Consider the following 22,291-nt stretch of genomic DNA (forward strand, 5'->3'; position numbering starts at 1 on the left):
TTCTTGGATGTGGAAAATGTTGTTTCTAAGTGATATGTGTCATCCTCTTCTTCAATCCTCATTTCATATGTCGTAATATTTCCATGCAATTCATCTATGCTGAGATTGGTTAGATTTGATCTATCTTCCAAGACAGATACATCAGGTTTAAATCTTGCGGTAAGGTTTTGAGGATCTTTCAGACAACAATTTTCATTTCAACAAGTTCTCCCAAACCTTCCAATGTATTTGTTGTTTCATCAACACACTGAAAGTATGTGTCAATACCTTCATCTTCCCTCATTTTGAGTTGCTCAAATTTTTCCCTGAAAATTTGAAGCTTTGCTTCTTTCACCTTTGAGTCACATGCATATATATTTTCAAGATTGCCCCATACCTCTTTAGCAATTTTTCAAATCAATACCTTAAGATACACAGATTCTGTAAGCCCACTAATAATAAGATATTTATCATTTCCATCATATACCATATTTTTCTTACCTTGTTCATCTTAGGTCGGCGTGAAGCCTTTGTCAACGATTTCCCATACTTCGTATCCTTGTGCCAACAAATGAACCTGCATTCTTCCGCTCCAAAGTGCATAGTTATTTCCATTGAACAAAGGAACTTTATTCTTAGTATACTCCATGATCTCTTTCCATCTGTTAGACTGCTATTGAAGGAACCAAGATCTAAAACCAATTGCTGGAAATACTGAGACAGGGAGTGAACCAGTATTCCTTAGAAATTAGCACTTTTAAATATTTTCAAAGCATTAATTAATCTTCAATTATTACTAATGTTTATGCATTAATAACAGTAAATAAAAGAACAAAGTAGGCATAAGAATTTTAGGTGGAAAACCCCCTCCGGGTCAAAAAACACCGAACGCTTTTTATAATAAATTCTTTAATCTTGAGCCCCAACTGAAATGAAAGCAAAAACTTCCTAGAATTCTAGAAAAGAATTCTTCTCCAGCTCCCACTAGAAGGATGCCCCAATGCCCTGGTTTCTTCTGTAATCAACTGAATGGATGCCCCAACACTTGTTATGCTCTTAACCTACAAAAAGATACCCAAATACAGAATATGCAAAGAAAGATACCCAGAACATAGAATAGTGAGAGACAACAACAGATATTTTATTATTCAGAAAGCAATGTTCACTGGCCTCTTCGAGGGGGCAACCTCCAATAGAGCAGAGCTCGATACAAAATAAGACACGGTTCTCCTCGCAGGGAGTCTCTATCCTTTATATATGACTCATACATGCAATACCATGGATCAATACCATGGGTTTTATTAATACCATCTATCTAATACTACGGCCCATTCGCAACTAACTGTGGTCCCGTCATTAATTGCGGGTTAACCACTTACAATTATTAATATGGGTTTTATTGACTCTTGACTATGACTCGATCCCATTACATAAATAAGGGGGTTAGGGTGGGACCCTAACATGCCCTCCCCCTTAAGACTAGCCTTTTCCTCAAGGCTGAAACTGTGGAAAATATTGAAGAATAGCAGTCGGTTCCCAAGTTGCATCTTCCGAAGAGGTGTCTTTCCACTTGACAAGGACTTCCCTAATCATGCGGCCCCGCAAGTGCCTGTCTCGTGTGTCTAGCACCTGTTCAGGTTGGACCCAAATTGACCCTTCTTCGTCCAATTCAGGTAGACTGATTTGAATTCTGCAGTTGTTCCCAATCACTTTCCTGAGGCATGAGACATGGAAAACTGGATGGATTTTTGTAGTAGGTGGCAAATCCAACTTGTAAGCCACTTCTCCAATGCGCTGAAGTAATTGATATGGTCCGTATAATTTTGGGGATAGTTTGTGACAACCCTTGTCTTTGAGTGATGTTTGCTTATATGGTTGCAGCCTCAAAAAGACCTGATCCCCTTCTTGAAATTAGCACTCTGAGTGATGTTGGTCTACCTGTTGCTTCATGCGGTTTTGAGCTTGATGAAGATTCTCTCTAAGATGGGCAAGCATGGTTGCGCGGTGTTGTAGGATTTGATCCACTGCTTGTACTTTTGAGCACCCCTTGATATAAGAAGTAGGGGAAGGAGGGAGTTGACCATATACTGCTTCATAGGGAGCCATTTTGGTGGTGGCATGATTGTTGGTGTTATACCACCATTCAGGAAAAGGTAACCATTGTACCCAAAGATGTTGCTTTTCTGAAGTGAAACACCTAAGGTAGGTTTCCAGACATTTGTTGACCGCTTCAGTTTGACCATCCGTTTGCGGATGATAGGAAGTACTGATTTTTAGTTGAGTGCCTTGTATCCTGAAGAGTTCCTGCCAAAAATTACTGGTGAAGATCGGGTTGCGATTGGACACAATAGAAGTGGGCATGCCATGCAATTTGAAGATCTGATCCATGAAAGATTGAGCGACCAAAGTTGGTGTAAACGGGTGGGGTAGGGTGCAGAAATGAGCATACTTCGAAAGTATGTCCACAACCACCATGATGACTAACTTGTTTCTTGACTTTGGAAGACATGTAATGAAATCCATAGAAACCTCCGTCCAAATTGATGTCGGGATGGGCAACGGTTGTAATGTGCCTGGTGTGTTGACGGTCTCCCCTTTGTGGCATTGACAGAATTCGCATTCTTCTACGAAAGTAAGGATGTCCTTTTTCATGCCTGTCCAAAAAAATGATCTTCTGGTGCGAGCATATGTCTTCTAAAAGCCTAAATGTCCTGCAATGGGGGATGAGTGCAATTCTGCCAAAATGTAACTTTTGAGGGTGGATGTTGGTTCTATTACGACTCTATCCCTGTAGCGAAGAATCTCATCCTGCCACGAGTAGCCCTTGGTGGAATTTGGATCTACCTGCAATTGAGAAATGAGTTGGGAGAGCCTGGGATGTGAAAACCATTCCCTGCGAGCCTCTTCAATCCATTCTGGAATGGGGAGGGAAATTGCTAGCAGAGTACTTTCCTCCTCAAATTGGCGAGATAATGCATCTGCTACACTATTGTCTTTCCCTTCCTTGTAAATGATCTCATAATCATATCCCAGCATTTTGGCGAGCCATTTATTTTGTTGTGGGGAGGATAGGCGTTGCTCCAAAAAATATTTAAGACTGTGATGATCTGTGCGGATTTGGAAACGTCGCCCCAATAAGTAAGGTCGCCAGGTCTCTACTGCATGTAAGATGGCCATCATTTCCTTCTCGTAGGTAGATTGGCCCAGATTCTTCCCACTTAGTTGTTGGCTTGTGAAGGCCAAAGGTCGACCGTCTTGCATTAAGACTGCCCCAATACCTGTACCCGAAGCATCACATTCAATGACAAAAGATTTGGTGAAGTCAGGTAGTGCAAAGATTGGAGTGGAACACATGGCATTTTTGAGAGCTGTAAATGCCTGTTGTGCTTCCTCATTCCAGAAGAATGAATTTTTCTTCAGGAGTTCAGTGAGGGGCTTCGCTATGCAACCATAATTGCAGACAAATTTACAATAATAGCCTGTGAGACCCAAAAATCCTCTCAAGCTCTTCAAGGTCTTAGGTTGAGGCCAATCCTGCATTGCCTGGATCTTTTTGGGGTCCACCTTGACACCTTCACGCCCCATAATGTGGCCCAAATACTCAACTTCTTCCATGCCAAATGAACACTTGGACATCTTGACAAATAATTTATGCTTGTGGAGCAGCTGCAAGAGTAGATCTACATGCTGAAGATGTGCGGCCCAAGTGCAACTATAGATGAGGATGTCATCGAAGAAGACAAGGACAAATTTCCTGAGATATGGTTTGAGAATGTGGTTCATAAGGCTCTAAAAAGTAGAGGGGGCATTACAAAGACCGAATGGCATGACCAGGAACTCATAATGGCCTTCATGAGTTCTGAAAGCAGTCTTTGGAATGTCAACTTCCTTCATGTGAATTTGGTGGTAGCCCGAGCGAATATCCAGCTTAGTGAAGAATTGAGCCCCATTGAGTTCATCCAGCAAATCGTCAACCACCGGAATGGGATATTTATTTTTGACTATCAACTTATTGAGGGCCCTGAAGTCTGGACACATCCGCCACTCCCCATCTTTCTTGAGCACCATGACCACCAGTGATGAATAAGGACTAATGCTGGGACGAATGACACCTGCTTCCAAAAGTTCCTTGATTATTTTTTCTATTTCATTCTTTTGGGTGAACGGATATCTGTATGGCCGCACATTTGGGGGTTGGACCCCTGGAACCAAGGTGATGCTATGATCATGTTCCCCTCTCGAGGGTGGAAGCTCATGAGGCTTGTCAAAGACCGGCAGATGGTTATTTAAAATCTGTTGCATCTCAGGATGAATCGGCAGAGACTTGGTTTCAACTGCCTGGATGGCATTAAATTGAACTATAACTCCATGATGGCCCTTTTTTAGCAATTTTTCCATCCTATGCGAGCTGATGATAGAGGGAGCTCCCGCCTGGAGTCCACAGAGGGTATTTGTGGAGTTGTTCTGCTTAAAACTCATATATAACTCCTGGAAATCCATTGTGATTGGCCCAAGAGTGCGGAGCCATTCAGCGCCGAGGACAATGTCGCATCCTCCCATGTGTATGGCAAACATGTGGGTTTTCAACTGATAATCCCCCATTTGAAGTTTGACATTTTCAGAGCGGCCTTCACATTTCATTGTGCCCCCATCCGCAATTTGGACTTGGAAGTTAGAAACTGCTCGTACAAAACAATGCACTGCTTCTGTGACTTTTTAATGGATGAAATTATGTGTACTTCCACTATCAATCAAGACTACTACTGGGCGATGTTTAATAAAACCTATGATTTTGAGAGTTTGAGGTGAATAAATCCCTGCCAAAGCATGCATCGAAATAACTGGTTCGTTAGAGACATTGTCCTTTTGGTTGTCCTCTTCTAGCACCTCATGTTCCTCAAGTGGTGGATCTTCCTCTGATGAGCTGTAGTCAGTGGCATCAATTTGAAAAAATTTGGGCTCCTTACATTTTTGACTTGGGGAGTATTTTTCATCATAGTAGTAACATAATCCTTGCTTTCTTCTTTCGTCCATTTCTGCAAGTGACACCTTTTGGACCTTAAGTGTTTGAGTCGTGTTGGGAGCTTGTGGGGGGCGATCTTTAGCGGAGAAATTTGGGTGACTATACTAGGTTGCTAATGCACGTTCCACATTACAAGCTACCTTGCAAGCCTCCGTCCATGTGGGAGGGTGGTGCAGTAGGACTTGGGCTTTTATGGCTTCTTTAAGACCGCTGATAAAACATTCTGTGTAGAACACATCTGAGAGACCCCAAGTGCAGAAGGCTAAGGCTTCAAAGGTTGTAATATATTCATCCACTGTGCCAGTCTGTCAGAGCTTAGTAAGACGACCCAAAAAGGAAGATTCCTGGTCAAAGCGGTCTGTAAGAGCTTTTTTGAATTTGGTCCAAGCCCGAAAAGGTCCATTGCAACGTTGATGCCATTCCCACCATTGCCACCTTTCATTGTCCAAGTACATGCTCCCCACCATAAGCCGAGTCTCATCATCTAAGATGTTATTCAGATTGAAATATTGCTCCATTTGTGCTATCCATGCTGCCGGGTGAGAACTGTCAAATTTATGCATATCCAACTTGGGAGGTCACTAATGGGATTGTTGGTGGGTGCGCAAGATGTGAGGAGAGTGGCTAGACTCACCCTCATTGTGTCCATTTCCATTATACTCCTCCTCGTGGGCTTCCTCCTTGCCCTTCGGGATTATGCTCTGGATCATGCTATTTAGTCGGTCAAGCTAAATTCGGAGGGATTGCAAGGATTCTTCAAGTTTTTCGATCCTTTCATTGGCCATAGCTTGAGCTCTAGTTTCTACCATGCACCGACCTGATGTTCTTGAAAATTAGGACCACCTAAAAAAAAATCACTAAGAATTGAATGGTACCACCGTGCTCAGCTTGTCGTCCTGATTCTGATGGGCTAGATCACCAATAAGCGCCCTGGGAGAAATGGAAATCCCACTGGCCCTGGAAAGTGCTCTGATGCCACTTGTTATGCTCTTAACTTGCAAAAATATACCCAAATACAGAATATGCGAAGAAAGATACCCAGAACATAGAATAGTGAGATACAACAACAAATATTTTATTATTCAGAAAGCAATGTTCACTGGCCTCTTCGAGGGGGCAACCTCCAATAGAGCAGAGCTCGATACAAAATAAGACATGATGCTCCTTGCAAGGAGTCTCTATCCTTTATATATGACTCATACATGCAATACCATGGATCAATACCATGGGTTTTATTAATACCATCTATCTAATACTATGGCCCATTTGCAACTAACTGTGGTCCCGTCATTAAATGCGGGTTAACCACTTACAATTATTAATATGGGCTTTATTTACTCTTGACTATGACTCGATCCCATTACATAAATAAGGGGGTTAGGGTGGGACCCTAACAACACCCTAGCGAGAGACAACTCGCCCTAGCACCACCTTACCACCTTGAAATGTTCACAGGCCCTAACCTGTAGGCGACCTCATGCACCTGCCTAGCACCTCCCTGCCACCCTATAATGACTGAAAATAAGACAATATTGTGGATTCCCAAACCAAGGACAACAATCCATGATATAATAAGATGTACAATGATTTTTCATGTACTTGACCAAATACCCAATCACTCTATGACCTGCAACGCAACCATGACATCATCCCAATAGTGACTCCTATACCTCCCAACACTTCCTCTTCGACTCTACGCAGAATGACATTTTCACAAATGTCTCTTTTAAGATCTTTACAATGATGAATCTTTTACAAATGGCTCTTTTATAACTTTACAATGATGACTCTTTTACAAATGAATCTTTTACAATGATGACTCTTTAATAAATGACTCTTTTACAAATTTACAATGATGACTCTTGGCCTTAAGAATACTTCACGATATCTAGATGGTTGTCACATTTTCAAGGATGTCCCATTGCAATGCTTCCTTTGATTTGATACTTCTGCTCTTGAATTCTTGCTTGATGTTGTACTTGAATCTTCTTCCACTTGCATGCAAAATTTTCCCAGTGAAACCAATCCAAAAACAAAACAAGATACCCTTCAACTTACCTATGTCTGCAAAACACATGTAAGTGCATAATAATGAATAAATTAAAATTAAAATTACAATGCTTACCTGAAGTGTGCTTGTCACTTTTGTTGTTGACTTGTTGCAGTAGTAGAAAAAGACTCCCACTCTTGATATGGACCTGGACTATGAAATACTATATCCAAAACTGACCTAAAGATATATACATTAAAAATTGATGATAGACCCTAGACTTGTGATGGACCAAGTTCTAAGTACAACAACAGAGACCATTCGATCAACTATTACAAGACAAGTAACATTAACTTCCAACATCATATAGATGTAGCAGACTTGGTGTAGCATCAAGAATATGTAGTGTCAATTGTGTAGTATCAAGAATAGGACATCTGAAATGTGGTATCAAAACTAACTGTGACATATAGAGACATAGAGATATAACTGAGACCCTGTATATACTTACGTTGTCCTGCAAAAACATATATCAGAGATGATACTCAAAATTCAAATGTAAACACTAATCATACATACCTTGTTGTAGGAGACTTACCCTTGACTATTGATGTGTGGTCCTTACTGTAGTGATCCTTGAATACATGATTTTTCTTGCCTTCTAGGAGCTTGATATTGAATTTGTTGTATCTATGTAATTTCGGATTTCCAGGGTCTGAAATTTCATCGTGTGGCAACCTGTTGTGCTCTACAACAACCCCCCATTTCATAACATTTTCATTCACACATAAAATTAATATATGGAATGGGTCCCTTTTAAAATTTAATTGGCATCAATGCTTTTGTGTTCAAAAAGGTATGATAATCAAATGAGTTTATGTATTTAAACCTTTTTGAATAATAGTGTTCCAATAATAAAGTAATCTTTTATTATTGCGATAGAACGATCGCAAGATCGCATATCGCAATGACATGAGAAATACATTCAAACGGCACCTTGTTCTCCGCCGATGCGATATCGCTGTCGGCGATCGGCGATATTCCATGCACACCTAATAAAGGCACATAACTCATGCCCCGACGCAACGCGATATCGGCGATCGGCTATCGGCGCTGCCTCATGTGGGAGAAAAACACTTTAAGTTATTCACCCCGACCCGATGCGATATCGCTATCGGCCATCGGCAGGATCTCATGCACTTTGATAAGACCCTCGGGTCTTACCCCCGATGCGATGCAATGTCGCAATCGGCACTCGGCATCCTCAAAAAATTCATCACCTGAAGCCTTAAAGTTATATCGCCATCCGGTTGATAAAGCGCAAATTTCAAAATGCCGTTAAATGCAGGGATAAGGTAATGCATGTGTATTTAAAACTTTGCCCCTTCGATTAACGAACACTTGCGTTTAACCGCCAAAATATCTGTTGCACGCTTAAGGGGGTCATTCAGCCGGATAACGGCGTGATACTCATTTAATGGGTAGCAGGCCTTAAATCACCATTAATGCATCTGCAATATCTTCCCAGTGATTGGATCCGCAACCACTTTTGAGAATTAATATCACCACGCTTCAAATGATATATCTTTCCCTTTATGGATTGTCATTGTTATTTCCTTGTTACGATTTCTCTTGCCTTTGTGTAGAATTCATCTGTTGAGAGAAGTCTGAGCATGATGGGGAAGAAATCCAAGAGGACCGCGGGCTCCGCTGCTGCATCTGTTGCAGGACAAGCTGCCGCGGATAAGAAGAAAGGCCTAATTTCAGACACTACGTGCACTGGTCTCAATAGGACTTCATGGCAGGGCACATATAACCTATTAGAAACTGAGCAACCTGAAGTGACAGTGACAGAGGCTAGTGTGGATGTACTAAAGAAGTCCGATGCTACTCTCAAAGACTTGGCCGATTCCTTCCTGCACAGGATAGCAGCCAGAGAACAGGTCCTTCCCTACACTGATGTAGTGCACTGGGCAATCGAGGAAATTCCAATCATTGATAGAACGTTCCACACAAGAGATGGAAGGATTTTCGGGTCGTTCAAGCCAGAGCACCTAAGGCAAATGTATCATTTGCCCGAGCCGGAGAAAATCTATAACAAAGCCTTCGTGGAGAAATTTGCAGCCGAGAATGAAGTACAATCTGAACCCATCCGGGATTGGAGGAAGAATCCGGCCAAACACAAGCACGAAAGCTCGGGTAAGTACTCCGTCGATTCTTTTGCTTCTCCCTATTGCTATGTGGGGATTATGATGTGTAGGCTATGGGGATTACATGACTCTGCTAATTTCGACATAGAAATGGTTCCTCTGATGGAAGCAGCTGTTAATAGTATACTCATGGATTGGGCCACCATTCTTTCTGATAAGTTGGCCGTAGATGTTCGTGACTTTAGAGCCAAATCCAGAGTTTCCGAAAGGAAAATCCCACCATTTTATTATAGCGCTTACATTATGGACACTTTATGTTTCAATTCTGAATTTCCTATCCTCGGTTGGAGGTGGACCACCCAAGACCCCTCACCCATTCATTTGTATCATCAGAAATTGTGGAAGTCCTCTTACAAGGACCATTTGTATCAAATTTGCAATGGTTTTATGGTTCCCATTCATTATTCCATTTTTGATCGACCTATTCCCAAAATTTCCTATCACGCTTCCTTCGACTTACCAGCTGTAGCAAGTTGGTTTGGAGAAGAGCATTTTACCTATATTAGGGTTTATGGGAGCCAGGCCAAGCCGCATGTTCTCCCTTTATATGTTACAGACAAATTGTTGGCCCGAGAAATCTCCTACCAGATTATGGCCGAGAGTGTCACACAAACTCTCAAGAAAGAAAAGAAGAGGGGCTGGCCCTCTTTTCCCTTGAGAATTGGTGTTTATACTCTGAATGATCTCAAGCATGTAGAAAAAGAGGCAACAAAGATGCAAGCTTTATCCCTGGCCACTCTCCCAAGCAGACTCTATGATCCACATAAAATTGTCTACACTGCCCTAGAACAGGCCAAATTAACAAAAGTTGACCATCAAGAGGATATGTTTGATGACCTGTTCCTCACCGCCGATTCAATCGGTCAGGCCAAAGAGCTTGCTAGAATGAGATATAATGATGAGACGTTAACTGAGTTCAATAAACTTAGAGAGCAGAGGTTGCAAACTCTGCCTCTAGATTTATTGACAACAACCCCAACGTCTTCCTCAAGTGAGCCTGGTCGGCAACAGACAAGCCAACATCCTGTTACAACTAATGATCAAAAGAAACAACAGGAGGAAAGGCAAAAGAAGCTGCAAGCAGAAAAGCAAAGAAAAGAGCAAGCTGAGAGGCAGAAGAAGGAGCAGATAGAAAAACAGCAAAAGGCGCAGAAGGATCAAGAACAGAGAAAGCAGAAAGAGATAGAGGAACAGAGGAAGAAAGAAGAAGAGGAGAAACAAAAGAAAGAACTGGCAGATAGGCAGAAAAAGGAATTGGCAGATAGGCAGAAAAGGGAGCAAGAAGAGAGACAAAGAGAGTTAGAAGAGCAGCAGCGAAAAGAATTAGAGGAGTAGCAGAGGTTAGAACAAGAAAAAGAGCGGAGCAAATCCCAGACAGAGCAACATAAACAGACCTCCATTGATCCTGAATTGCTCAAACAATGGAACCAATTTGATTCCATTATCAGTGGAAAGGAAGGCTCCAAAGATACAGACACCTCTAAAACAAGCAATGCGCCAGAAACCACTTCTTCTCAGGTTCTAAGCGGAACCAGCGGCCCACCCATTTCAAAGGATGTTGAGGTAATTACTATAGATCCTTCCGATCAAATTGTTCTCCAGGTGGAAGATATTCCTCCCCTGGATGTTTTCTATAGCCCAAAGTATAAAGTTGTTGTTAAGCGCTCAAGGAAGAGACGAAGGCTTGATCAACCTTCTATCTTTCCTGAGCAAACAGTCACGGGCAATGTAGTGTGGAAGGAGGAATTGGATCCCTCCGATGATCTAACAAAGCTGTCGCAGTATGCGGGAGCTTATTCTGCAGCGACTATTGACAAAGCATCAGAGGTAAGTCTTCTGTTGAAGACTAAGGACCAGGAAATTTGTACATTACAGGCAGAAGTAACCGAGGCGAAAAACAAGGCAGCACAGGTGGAAGAGCAGTTGCTGGCACAACAGCAAGAAAACAATATATTAACCCAGCAACTGCAGATTGAAAGACAGAGAATCGACCAGAGCGCAATCCAGAAGCAGAAAGAATTATCGGAGGCATTGGCACAGTTGAGAGAGGCGAATGAGCTGATGACGAAATCAAAAGACGAGCAAATAGCTCGACTATTAGCACAACTTGAAGACATCAAGGGCACCCGGAAAGTGGAGGATTTCAGAGCAGAAGAAGCTCAAATAAATGGCGCATTAATATATCAGATTAGACTCCTATGCCAGCAACTTACAGAGGCTGAGCCATTATGCAAAATATCTACAGCAGTATGTCAGCAGATAGAGAAAGCCAGAAATGAGCTAGATCAGGCCGAAGAAACCATAACCGGGTATCTTGATTGGCAAGATACTGATGTGGGGAAGGCAACGAACTTGCCTAGAATCTATGAGACATACAAAGACATACTCTTCGTGGAATGGAACACTCAGATGATGAAAGCGGAAAGGGCAGCTTCAAGGTGTAAGATGATTGCCAATAATATGATTGATTTAGTCAATAACACACTCTATTTGGCAAACATGATTTCCCAGTGTACACCTGGAAGCATAACAACAGCAAACATGATTGAACAAACAAGTTATCATGACTTGGAGGAGAGGGGAAGGTTAATCGCTGGAGTAAATACTTTAACCTCCGAGGCATATTGGCTTTTTCTAATCAAGCCGCACACTCAAAGGTCGGCCCTCAAGTGTTTAACAGATGCTCTCGGATGCCTGATCCCCGACATTCAGGATGCCACATATGATGCCCAGCTCACTTCGTGTCTCAACACTCCACCGGAAGTAGAGCCAATGCTGGCGATATGTCAGCTGAGGTTTAAAGGTAAAGAGCCCACCGAATGAAGCATTGCTGCCGACTGCCAGATCGCCAAGGGAGATGGAAAATATTTATTGATGCCAATTTAATAGCTTTTCAGTTTTTTAGATATTTAGATTAGATTATTATTTATAGACCCTTTCATTGTTTTGGAAAGGGTCGTAAAATTTTGTAACAGACTTAAAGGCTGAAGTTTGCACTACTGTGCTTCAGTCTATATTCTTTTATGAAACTCGACCGATAGTTCTTAATTTAACGAGAAGGTTGTTTTATACAATTGTGCACTATTGTCTCTTGTTTGGAATGCTTTTTGGTTTGAAGGAAGGACTGCGACATAGCGATTAATATACTGGATTGTTAAGCAGCTTACATGGTACTTTTATCTGCATCTGTTTTCTTTCCTCTTATATGAATTGTTGTGTTATTATTTTTGCTATTGTTGAATACATGTATGCGCTGTAACAGCAAATCTTCATTTCATTCCACTATTGGATGTTTTGTGATATGCCCTTTCTTTTAATCATGCATGTAGCAATGATATGAATGACGAAGTGTAGTAATTCGCTATTATCGCTCTGCATAACTAATTATGCAGAGCAATCTTAAATGGTTTAAACATCTATGCTTTAACGTTAGAGTCATCTATATGCCTGCCTTAAAGCACAGATTATCAAACGCTACGCTTTAATGATTGATAAGTCCCGGGATTAGATTATAGATAATATATTTCGCCGATAGTTTTAGGTGTTCGCTTATCACCATCATACATCATAAGTTACTCATCTATCCCACTTTTATCCATTATTGGGAAACTGGTCCCATTATCCCCAGTCGGAGCCACTATTCCAAACGGAAAAGGAGCTGTACTAAGGTCCGGACCGGGTGGTTTCCCCTATGTTGTCGCAACGATTTTCGTGGCCTCAACATAATTGGCGCTGGAAGGAGGGCCATCAACTGTGAATGGCACATAAGTCCAAACCTATAAGCCATTCCAAGCGTATTTCCCCCTCCGAATCCCCTCGACCTTCCCATTTGCATACTGGTTCTCCGGTATCCAAACAAGGAGAAGGGGAATCAACTACCACTGCTCAAACCCATCATACCACAGAACAATTAGATCTTGAATCACCTGAAGTCCAGTCTCTAATCCATAAAATTCAGAGCTTCTCGATTTCACCACAGAAATCTGAGGTATCAGAAAGCAATGCGACTTCGCAATTCAACCTCACTCACCCTCTCACCAGACTTCAGAGCGAAAAACTCGGTATTGAACCCACTGAGTTTCCTTTACCTAAAAGGAAAAGGGCAAAGAAAATTACTGAAGGATCTGATAGTGAAGAGCTTTCATCCACGTCCTCCATTCCATTTTCTCCTCTGCGAGGTCAACCATCCACTCCCCCATTACAAATTGTCGTTCACCAGGGATCAGAAGCCTCAATATCCCAACCTATTCACTCCTCATCTTTGATCCCTTCCCATACATCTGGAATCCCAACAGTAGTGTCAACCACTGTCGCTATCATAATGGTAGATCCATGGACTAGGCCAGGAGCAGTCAACATGCCTGCACCATTGCATGATCTATCCGATGCTCCCGAAAAATGGCTGCCTAAATTTAATCCAGATGACGGGACCCAGGCTGAAGAACACATCAACAACTTTATGTTAGCAGTTAACCTAAAAGGAGTAACAGAGCAAGATGTTGTTGTAAGACTCTTCCCTTACACCTTACAAGGATCAGCAGGATCCTGGTATTTTTCCTTACCTTTTGGTTCAATTACCAGTTGGAACACATGCCAAGAGTAGTTTCTCACCAAATATGGAGATGATAGGTCCTTAGCTACCTTAATAAACGACCTCTCCAATCTGAGAATAGAGCACAGGGAACCAATAAAGGAGTTTAATGCTAGATTTAATAAACTCCTGAATAAAATCCCCATCGCTTCTAAACCAAGTGAACAAATCCGAAGCGAATGGTATATTACAGCCCTACCTGCCAACATAGCCATTTTTGTAGACAGGGCTGGGAAACCTACCTTAGCTGAAAACATGAGAGAGGCACTTGCCGTTGAAAAGCGCATCAATGCTCTAGAAAAGAAAGCTGCTTTGGAAGATAGAAAAGCTAAAAAAGTCTCGTTTAAAGAAGATTCCAAGAAGAAAACCCCAAAGGACCCGTATGACATGGGAAGTTTACAAAAGGTCCTTAAAACATTGTCTAACGAAATGGTTGAGATAAAGAAGCAGGTGGCCGAAACTTCAAACAAAAGACCATTTAGAACTTATAAGAAAACTGAATCGAAGCCGCCCAATGTTATATCTAACGCAGATTCAGACCAAGAAGAAGAGGAAGAGGAAACAACTTCACAAACTGATGATGAAGAAGAAGTAGCTGAATGCCATGGAATGTGGGATTTTATACTCCCAAACTTTGATACCAAGAATGAAGAAGAAGCCTTTCCGGTTACTACAAGAAGTAAAAGCACTCTTGAACCCACCCAGGCAACTTCAAAGAAGAGGAGCGCAGGTGCTGCTACAACAAAGGAAAAAGTTCCCCCAAAGAAGTCGCCTGTAGTAGTTCCCCAGAACCAGCCTTCAACTTCTAATTCTCCTTCAACATCCAAGACACTAGTGGTATCCGATTCAATGGAATATAACATTGTCGATGACATGAAGAAAACTAAGGCAAATATAACCATGTTTGAACTTAGCAAACTAAAACATCAAAAAAAGTTACTTCTTAAAGAATTGAATGTTGTTCCTTCTACTCCCCTTCCCAGTGCAAGAGCTGCCAATGACTCAGGCCAGCCTCCTGCAGGTATGGTTGAAATTACCGATTCAGTTCTAATTGGAGATAAATCAAATTCTCACACTCCACCCTTCCTGCTGACTTATGAGATTTATAATAGAAACCTGCACAACTGTTTAATTGATTCAGGGGCTTCATCTAATATAATGCCAGCTTCAGTTTGCTCTAAGCTGAACATTGAACCCCAGAAGTCTGCCATTCATATCGTACAGTTGGATAGGACTAAAGTGCAGGTCGTGGTAGAAATTAATTCTGTAACCATCAGGTTTTCTGCCGACCCCAGGATTGTACAGAGGATTGACATCTTAATTGCAGGCATACCTGAATTTTACGGTTTAATTTTAAGCAGAGATTGGTCCGAAAAACTGCATGGGTATATTTCCACAGATTGGTCACATATGTGGCTTCCCTACAAGGGAAAGCCAAATCAAATAAGGATCGATCGGGAGAAGCATATGACCCACATAGTTACTGAATTTGAACAAGAAAACCAACCTGTGGCATTCAACAACAACATTTTGGGGAACTATTCGTCAGAATCATTCTTCGGCAACTTTGTTGCCCAACCATCTCCTTTTTCAGTTAATCATTTTACATCTCAGATTGAAAATTTTTCACAAACTGATAAGTCCAGATGTTTTAATGATGCTGAGAAAAATGTAGATATTTTTGTTAATACTCCTTTATTTTGGTCTTTATATTTTGATGGCTCTAAGCCCAGTGAAGGCTCAGGAGCAGGTTGCATTTTGGTTAGTCCGCAAGGAGAAAAGACAATGCTGTCTTGTAGGTTAGAATTTGAGTGCACTAATAACACAGCCAAATATGAAGCTTTAGTCCAGGGTTTATATAAAGCAATCGGCCTTGAAGTGCGATATCTAAAAGTGTTCGGCGATTCGGAAATCATTGTCAAACAGGTGAGAAATGCAATTCATTGTCTTTCAAGTCACCTCAAGCATTATCAATCGCTAGTACAGGATCTTACCTCACACTTTTCAGCCTTCAACATTTCTTCCATTCCTAGGTCACAAAATTCAGCAGCCGACCTACTAGCCAATGTAGCTTCTAAGCTTCTACCTTCCGAAGACTACAGCCTTGATAGATTTTCTATAGAATTACTTTTTAGGCCTTCAATTCCTGACAATGTCACTAATTGGAGAGTATTTAACCATGACGAAGATATCTTGCAGTTTCTAACTTCGGAAAAATCCTATGACAATCAAGTCATTGAGGAAGATGATCATGATCTACAGATGAAACAAGCGCCTCAAGAAAATTCAATTCCCAAACCCGTGGTGAAGCTTGAAGACCTTTATGATATCAAAGACAGGTTTAAACCTGTAATTAATGCAAAGCTTCAAAGTTCCACCCTTAGGTTTGAATTAATAAATCTAGGCACTGACGATGCTCCTCAAAACATCAACTTAGGAATAGGACTTTCCCAGGAAAAAAAGGAAGCATTTATTAAACTATTGAAAAAAAACAAACAGGTCTTTGCTTGGAAATATGATGACTTAAAGACATATGATACATCTATTATCCAGCATACCATTCCTATGCTTCCTGATCAGAAACCGATTCAGCAAAAGTTAAGAAAAATACATCCAAATTTGGAGAGCCAGATAAAGTCGGAGCTTAATAAGCTCTTGAAAGCCAAAATTATTTTTCCGGTCCGACATTCAAACTGGGTCTCTAATATGGTGCCAGTCAGAAAGAAAAATGGCGACATTCGAATCTGTATTGATTTCAGGAACCTGAATAAAGTGAGCTTGAAAGATAACTTCCCATTACCTACTATGGAGCAAATCCTCCAATCAGTAGCAGGCTCTGAACTGATGTCCTTTCTTGATGGTTTCTCCGGATATAACCAAGTTTTGGTTCATCCTGATGACCAACTTAAAACCACATTCAGAACAAAATGGGGAACTTATGCATACCAGAAAATGCCTTTTGGACTCATAAATGCGGGAGCGACATTCCAGAGAGCCATGGATATAGCCTTCAAAGGGTTGATTAATCGATCAGTAGTCGTCTATCTAGACGATATTACTATATATTCTAAAAAGAGATATAATCATTTGCATGACTTAAATCAAATCTTTTAGCGATGCAAAAGATATGGTATTTCTCTAAACCCAAAGAAGTCTTTCTTTGCTCTTAATCAAGGAAAACTGTTAGGATTTATAGTATCCAAAGATGGCATTTATATTGATCCTGATCGGATTAAGGAAATTTCTGAAATCCCTTTCCCACACAATAAAAAATCGATGCAGTCATTTTTGGGTCAGATTAATTTTGTCAAACGATTTATTCCAGATTTTTCTCAAATTGTATTACCAATTCAAACAATGATCAAGAAGAATTCAGTCTTCAAGTGGGGATCAGAAGAAAAGCAAGCTTTTGATGTTATCAAGCAATCAATAATCAATGCCCCAACCTTGAATACTCCGATTTTTTCTAATCATTTTACATTGTATACCGTTGCATCCGATGTATCCTATGCTGCAGTTCTCACGCAGCCAAATGCTCACAACTTGGAAGCACCCATTTCATTTTTTAGCTCAAATCTTCAGGGTGCCGAATTAAATTATTCCGATGTGGAGAAACAAGCCTTTGCTGTATTTAAAGCAGTCAAACATTACATGCCCTTCCTTTTGAAAACTCACACGAAAGTTATAGTCCCTTTCCCAGCGGTAAGGCAACTATTAATTCAAAAAGAACTGGGTGAAAGAAGGGCCAATTGGGTCACAGCGCTTCAAGAGTATGATTTAGAAATAAAGCCAGCAAAGATTGTTAGGGGCCAAGGTTTTTGCAGGATATTGGCAGGAGCATCAAACATTCCTGAATCAAGCGATATGGATCAGACTGAATCAATCAATCAGATAAGTGCCACTGATTCTGAATCTCAATATGCAGATTTAATATTTTATTTGAAGAACGGTTATGCTCCTCCAAATTTATCTTACAAAAATAAAAGGGCCATTAGGTTAAAAGCGAAGAATTTCATTCTTATTGATGATGTGCTTTTTAGACAAAATTATGATTCTATCCTACTAAGATGTCTTGAGAAACCTGAAGCTAAAAAAGTTTTGCAGGAGCTACATGATGGACCAGCAGGAGGACATTTTGGAGCAGACACAACAGCTCACAAAGTTATTCATGCTGGATATTATTGGCCTACTTTGTTTAGAGATGCTCATGAATACGTAAGAAAATGCTTCAATTGCCAAACTTCTAGTGGAAGACAACGGAAATCAGCTTTCCCTCTGCAACCTGTCAACATTGAACAACCATTTGAACAATGGGGATTAGATATCATCGGGGAAATTACTCCTCCATCTTCCAAACAACATAGGTATATCCTCACTGCTACCGATTATTTTACCAAATGGGTTGAGGCTATTCCTTTGAAGGCAGCAAATTCAGAGGCAATCATCGAGTTCATAGACCAATTCATCATTACCAGGTTTGGTGTCCCAAACGCTCTCGTTTTTTATAATGCTTCCTATTTCTCAGGAAATGCTATATATGATTTCGCTATTAAGAGGGGGTTTAAACTGAAATATTTGGCTAATTATTATCCCCAGGGAAATGGTTTAGCCGAATCTACTAATAAGAATCTCATCAAAATCATTAAGCGAACTGTTGAACAGAATCATAGAAACTGGCACAAATCTTTAGTGTTTGCATTATGGGCTGATAGAATAACACAAAAGGCTTCTATAGGTTCCTCCCCATTTAATCTGGTATATGGAAAAGAAGCAGTATTGCCTACGAATCTTGTTCTACCCTCTTTAGCCCTAGTACAGTACATTGAAGAGACTCCTTCTTCTTCTATCCAACTTAGACATGACCAAATTCTCAAACTAGAAGAAGAAAGGGAAAAAGCCAGAATCACTCATGCCAAACATCAACAAATCATCAAAGCATCCTTTGACTTAACCTCATCCGGTTCCAAACAGTTTCAAGTTGGTGACTTAGTTCTCAAATGGGACAAGGCCCATGAAGATAAAGGTAAGCATACCAAATTTCAGAAAATGTGGCTTGGACCATTTCAGATCTGTGAGAAGATAGGCCATTCAACCTTTATGTTGCAAGACTTATCAGGGTTGAGAGATTCTCTCCCTGTTAATGGCCTGTTCCTGAAGAAATTCTTTAATTGAGAAGGTAATCCCTTCTCCTCTTTGTAGATTTGTGTAGTTTGTAGGATCGGTAGGAAATAAAACTATAGAGTATCCCCATTGACCTTTTGCTGTGTTTGAACAAGCTGTCTCACAAAAAAATAATAAGAATATTTGCTTTTAGATAGTAGAACTCTCAATCAAAAGGAATAATTTTTAGGAAACTAGATATCCTTGTGTTCTGAAATTACAATCTAACTTTTGAAGACTCTTCTCAAGAGGTAAAAGTTCTGTGAATCATTTTCTGTTTTCAAAACTGGTCTCCAAAGGTTATCCATTTTAAGATAGAAGCTAACCCATTTTCAGCATCTTCAACTCTTCACCTGTCATCCATCAGCTCTTAAGGAGAAAACTGTTCACCCCATTCACTAAAGTTTATGGTTACTCAGAGTGTAATTCTAAAATATAAAAGATTAAAGATAAGAGGTCTTATTACAAGCCTGCTTACCATGTTTATAGGAAAATAGTTTGACTGACATTACCAATACTGCCTACCAAAACAGGGTAATGGCTTGAAATTTCAAGACAAGAGGTCTCATCACGAGCCAGCTTGTTCAGTTAAATTATTACCAGTGAATGGCATTGTCAACAGCTGGCCACCAAACCAGGACAATGGCTTTTTATCTTATCAATGACAAAGAAGAAAAAACAGGTGAAAATTAAAATATGAGAACATATTTTGGATTCATTCTGTTAACTACACTCTTATGTGAATGGAAAAGTGAACAATACTATGGTTAAAAGGTATCCCTGTCGAGACTATAAACATTTGCTGGCAACAGAGGCTCTACCTATGACAGAGGGGTTAATTATAAAAGTTGATTTGGGAAAGTTTTTGTTTTATCATTATAAACCAATAAAGGCCTATTTTAAAGACTTAGAATGTATTTATTTTTCTTAAAACCAAAAGGAAAGAAGTTAACAGGATAAGTTCACTTTGTTCAGAACGCATGAATATCCAGTTAAATTAGAAGTTTTCCCTTCTGATTGAGTTTCTAGTTTTGAAAAGCTTAAGTGTTTGTATTAGTTTCAGAGATAACTGGTCCTTCCAGCGAATCGCCAATTGTTGTGCTCTACAACAACCCCCCATTTCATAACATTTTCATTCACACATAAAATTAATATATGGAATGGGTCCCTTTTAAAATTTAATTGGCATCAATGCTTTTGTGTTCAAAAAGGTATGATAATCAAATGAGTTTATGTATTTAAACCTTTTTGAATAATAGTGTTCCAATAATAAAGTAATCTTTTATTATTGCGATAGAATGATCGCAAGATCGCATATCGCAATGACATGAGAAATACATTCAAACGGCACCTTGTTCTCCGCCGATGCGATATCGCTGTCGGCCATCGGCGATATTCCATGCACACCTAATAAAGGCACATAACTCACGCCCCGACGCGACGCGATATCGGCGATCGGCTATCGGCGCTGCCTCATGTGGGAGAAAAACACTTTAAGTTATTCACCCCGACCCGATGCGATATCGCTATCGGCCATCGGCAGGATCTCATGCACTTTGATAAGACCCTCGGGTCTTACCCCCGATGCGACGCGATGTCGCAATCGGCACTCGACATCCTCAAAAAATTCATCACCTGAAGCCTTAAAGTTATATCGCCATCCGGTTGATAAAGCGCAAATTTCAAAATGCCGTTAAATGCAGGGATAAGGTAATGCATGTGTATTTAAAACTTTGCCCCTTCGATTAACGAACACTTGTGTTTAACCGCCAAAATATCTGTTGCACGCTTAAGGGGGTCATTCAGCCGGATAACGGCGTGATACTCATTTAATGGGTAGCAGGCCTTAAATCACCATTAATGCATCTGCAATATCTTCCCAGTGATTGGATCCGCAACCACTTTTGAGAATTAATATCACCACGCTTCAAATGATATATCTTTCCCTTTATGGATTGTCATTGTTATTTCCTTGTTACGATTTCTCTTGCCTTTGTGTAGAATTCATCTGTTGAGAGAAGTCTGAGCATGATGGGGAAGAAATCCAAGAGGACCGCGGGCTCCACTGCTGCATCTGTTGCAGGACAAGCTGCCGCGGATAAGAAGAAAGGCCTAATTTCAGACACTACGTGCACTGGTCTCAATAGGACTTCATGGCAGGGCACATATAACCTATTAGAAACTGAGCAACCTGAAGTGACAGTGACAGAGGCTAGTGTGGATGTACTAAAGAAGTCTGATGCTACTCTCAAATACTTGGCCGATTCCTTCCTGCACAGGATAGCAGCCAGAGAACAGGTCCTTCCCTACACTGATGTAGTGCACTGGGCAATCGAGGAAATTCCAATCATTGATAGAACGTTCCACACAAGAGATGGAAGGATTTTCGGGTCGTTCAAGCCAGAGCACCTAAGGCAAATGTATCATTTGCCCGAGCCGGAGAAAATCTATAACAAAGCCTTCGTGGAGAAATTTGCAGCCGAGAATGAAGTACAATCTGAACCCATCCGGGATTGGAGGAAGAATCCGGCCAAACACAAGCACGAAAGCTCGGGTAAGTACTCCGTCGATTCTTTGGCTTCTCCCTATTGCTATGCGAGGATTATGATGTGTAGGCTATGGGGATTACATGACTCTGCTAATTTCGACATAGAAATGGTTCCTCTGATGGAAGCAGCTGTTAATAGTATAATCATGGATTGGGCCACCATTCTTTCTGATAAGTTGGCCGTAGCTGTTCGTGACTTTAGAGCCAAATCCAGAGTTTCCGAAAGGAAAATCCCACCATTTTATTATAGCGCTTACATTATGGACACTTTATGTTTCAATTCTGAATTTCCTATCCTCGGTTGGAGGTGGACCACCCAAGACCCCTCACCCATTCATTTGTATCATCAGAAATTGTGGAAGTCCTCTTACAAGGACCATTTGTATCAAATTTGCAATGGTTTTATGGTTCCCATTCATTATTCCATTTTTGATCGACCTATTCCCAAAATTTCCTATCTCGCTTCCTTCGACTTACCAGCTGTAGCAAGTTGGTTTGGAGAAGAGCATTTTACCTATATTAGGGTTTATGGGAGCCAGGCCAAGCCGCATGTTCTCCCTTTATATGTTACAGACAAATTGTTGGCCCGAGAAATCTCCTACCAGATTATGGCCGAGAGTGTCACACAAACTCTCAAGAAAGAAAAGAAGAGGGGCTGGCCCTCTTTTCCCTTGAGAATTGGTGTTTATACTCTGAATGATCTCAAGCATGCAGAAAAAGAGGCAACAAAGATGCAAGCTTTATCCCTGGCCACTCTCCCAAGCAGACTCTATGATCCACATAAAATTGT

This window comes from Pinus tabuliformis, chromosome X (genome assembly GCF_031772625.1).
Source record: "Pinus tabuliformis cultivar Carrire ecotype Pingquan chromosome X, CPIR1, whole genome shotgun sequence".
Taxonomy (NCBI): Eukaryota; Viridiplantae; Streptophyta; class Pinopsida; order Pinales; family Pinaceae; genus Pinus; species Pinus tabuliformis.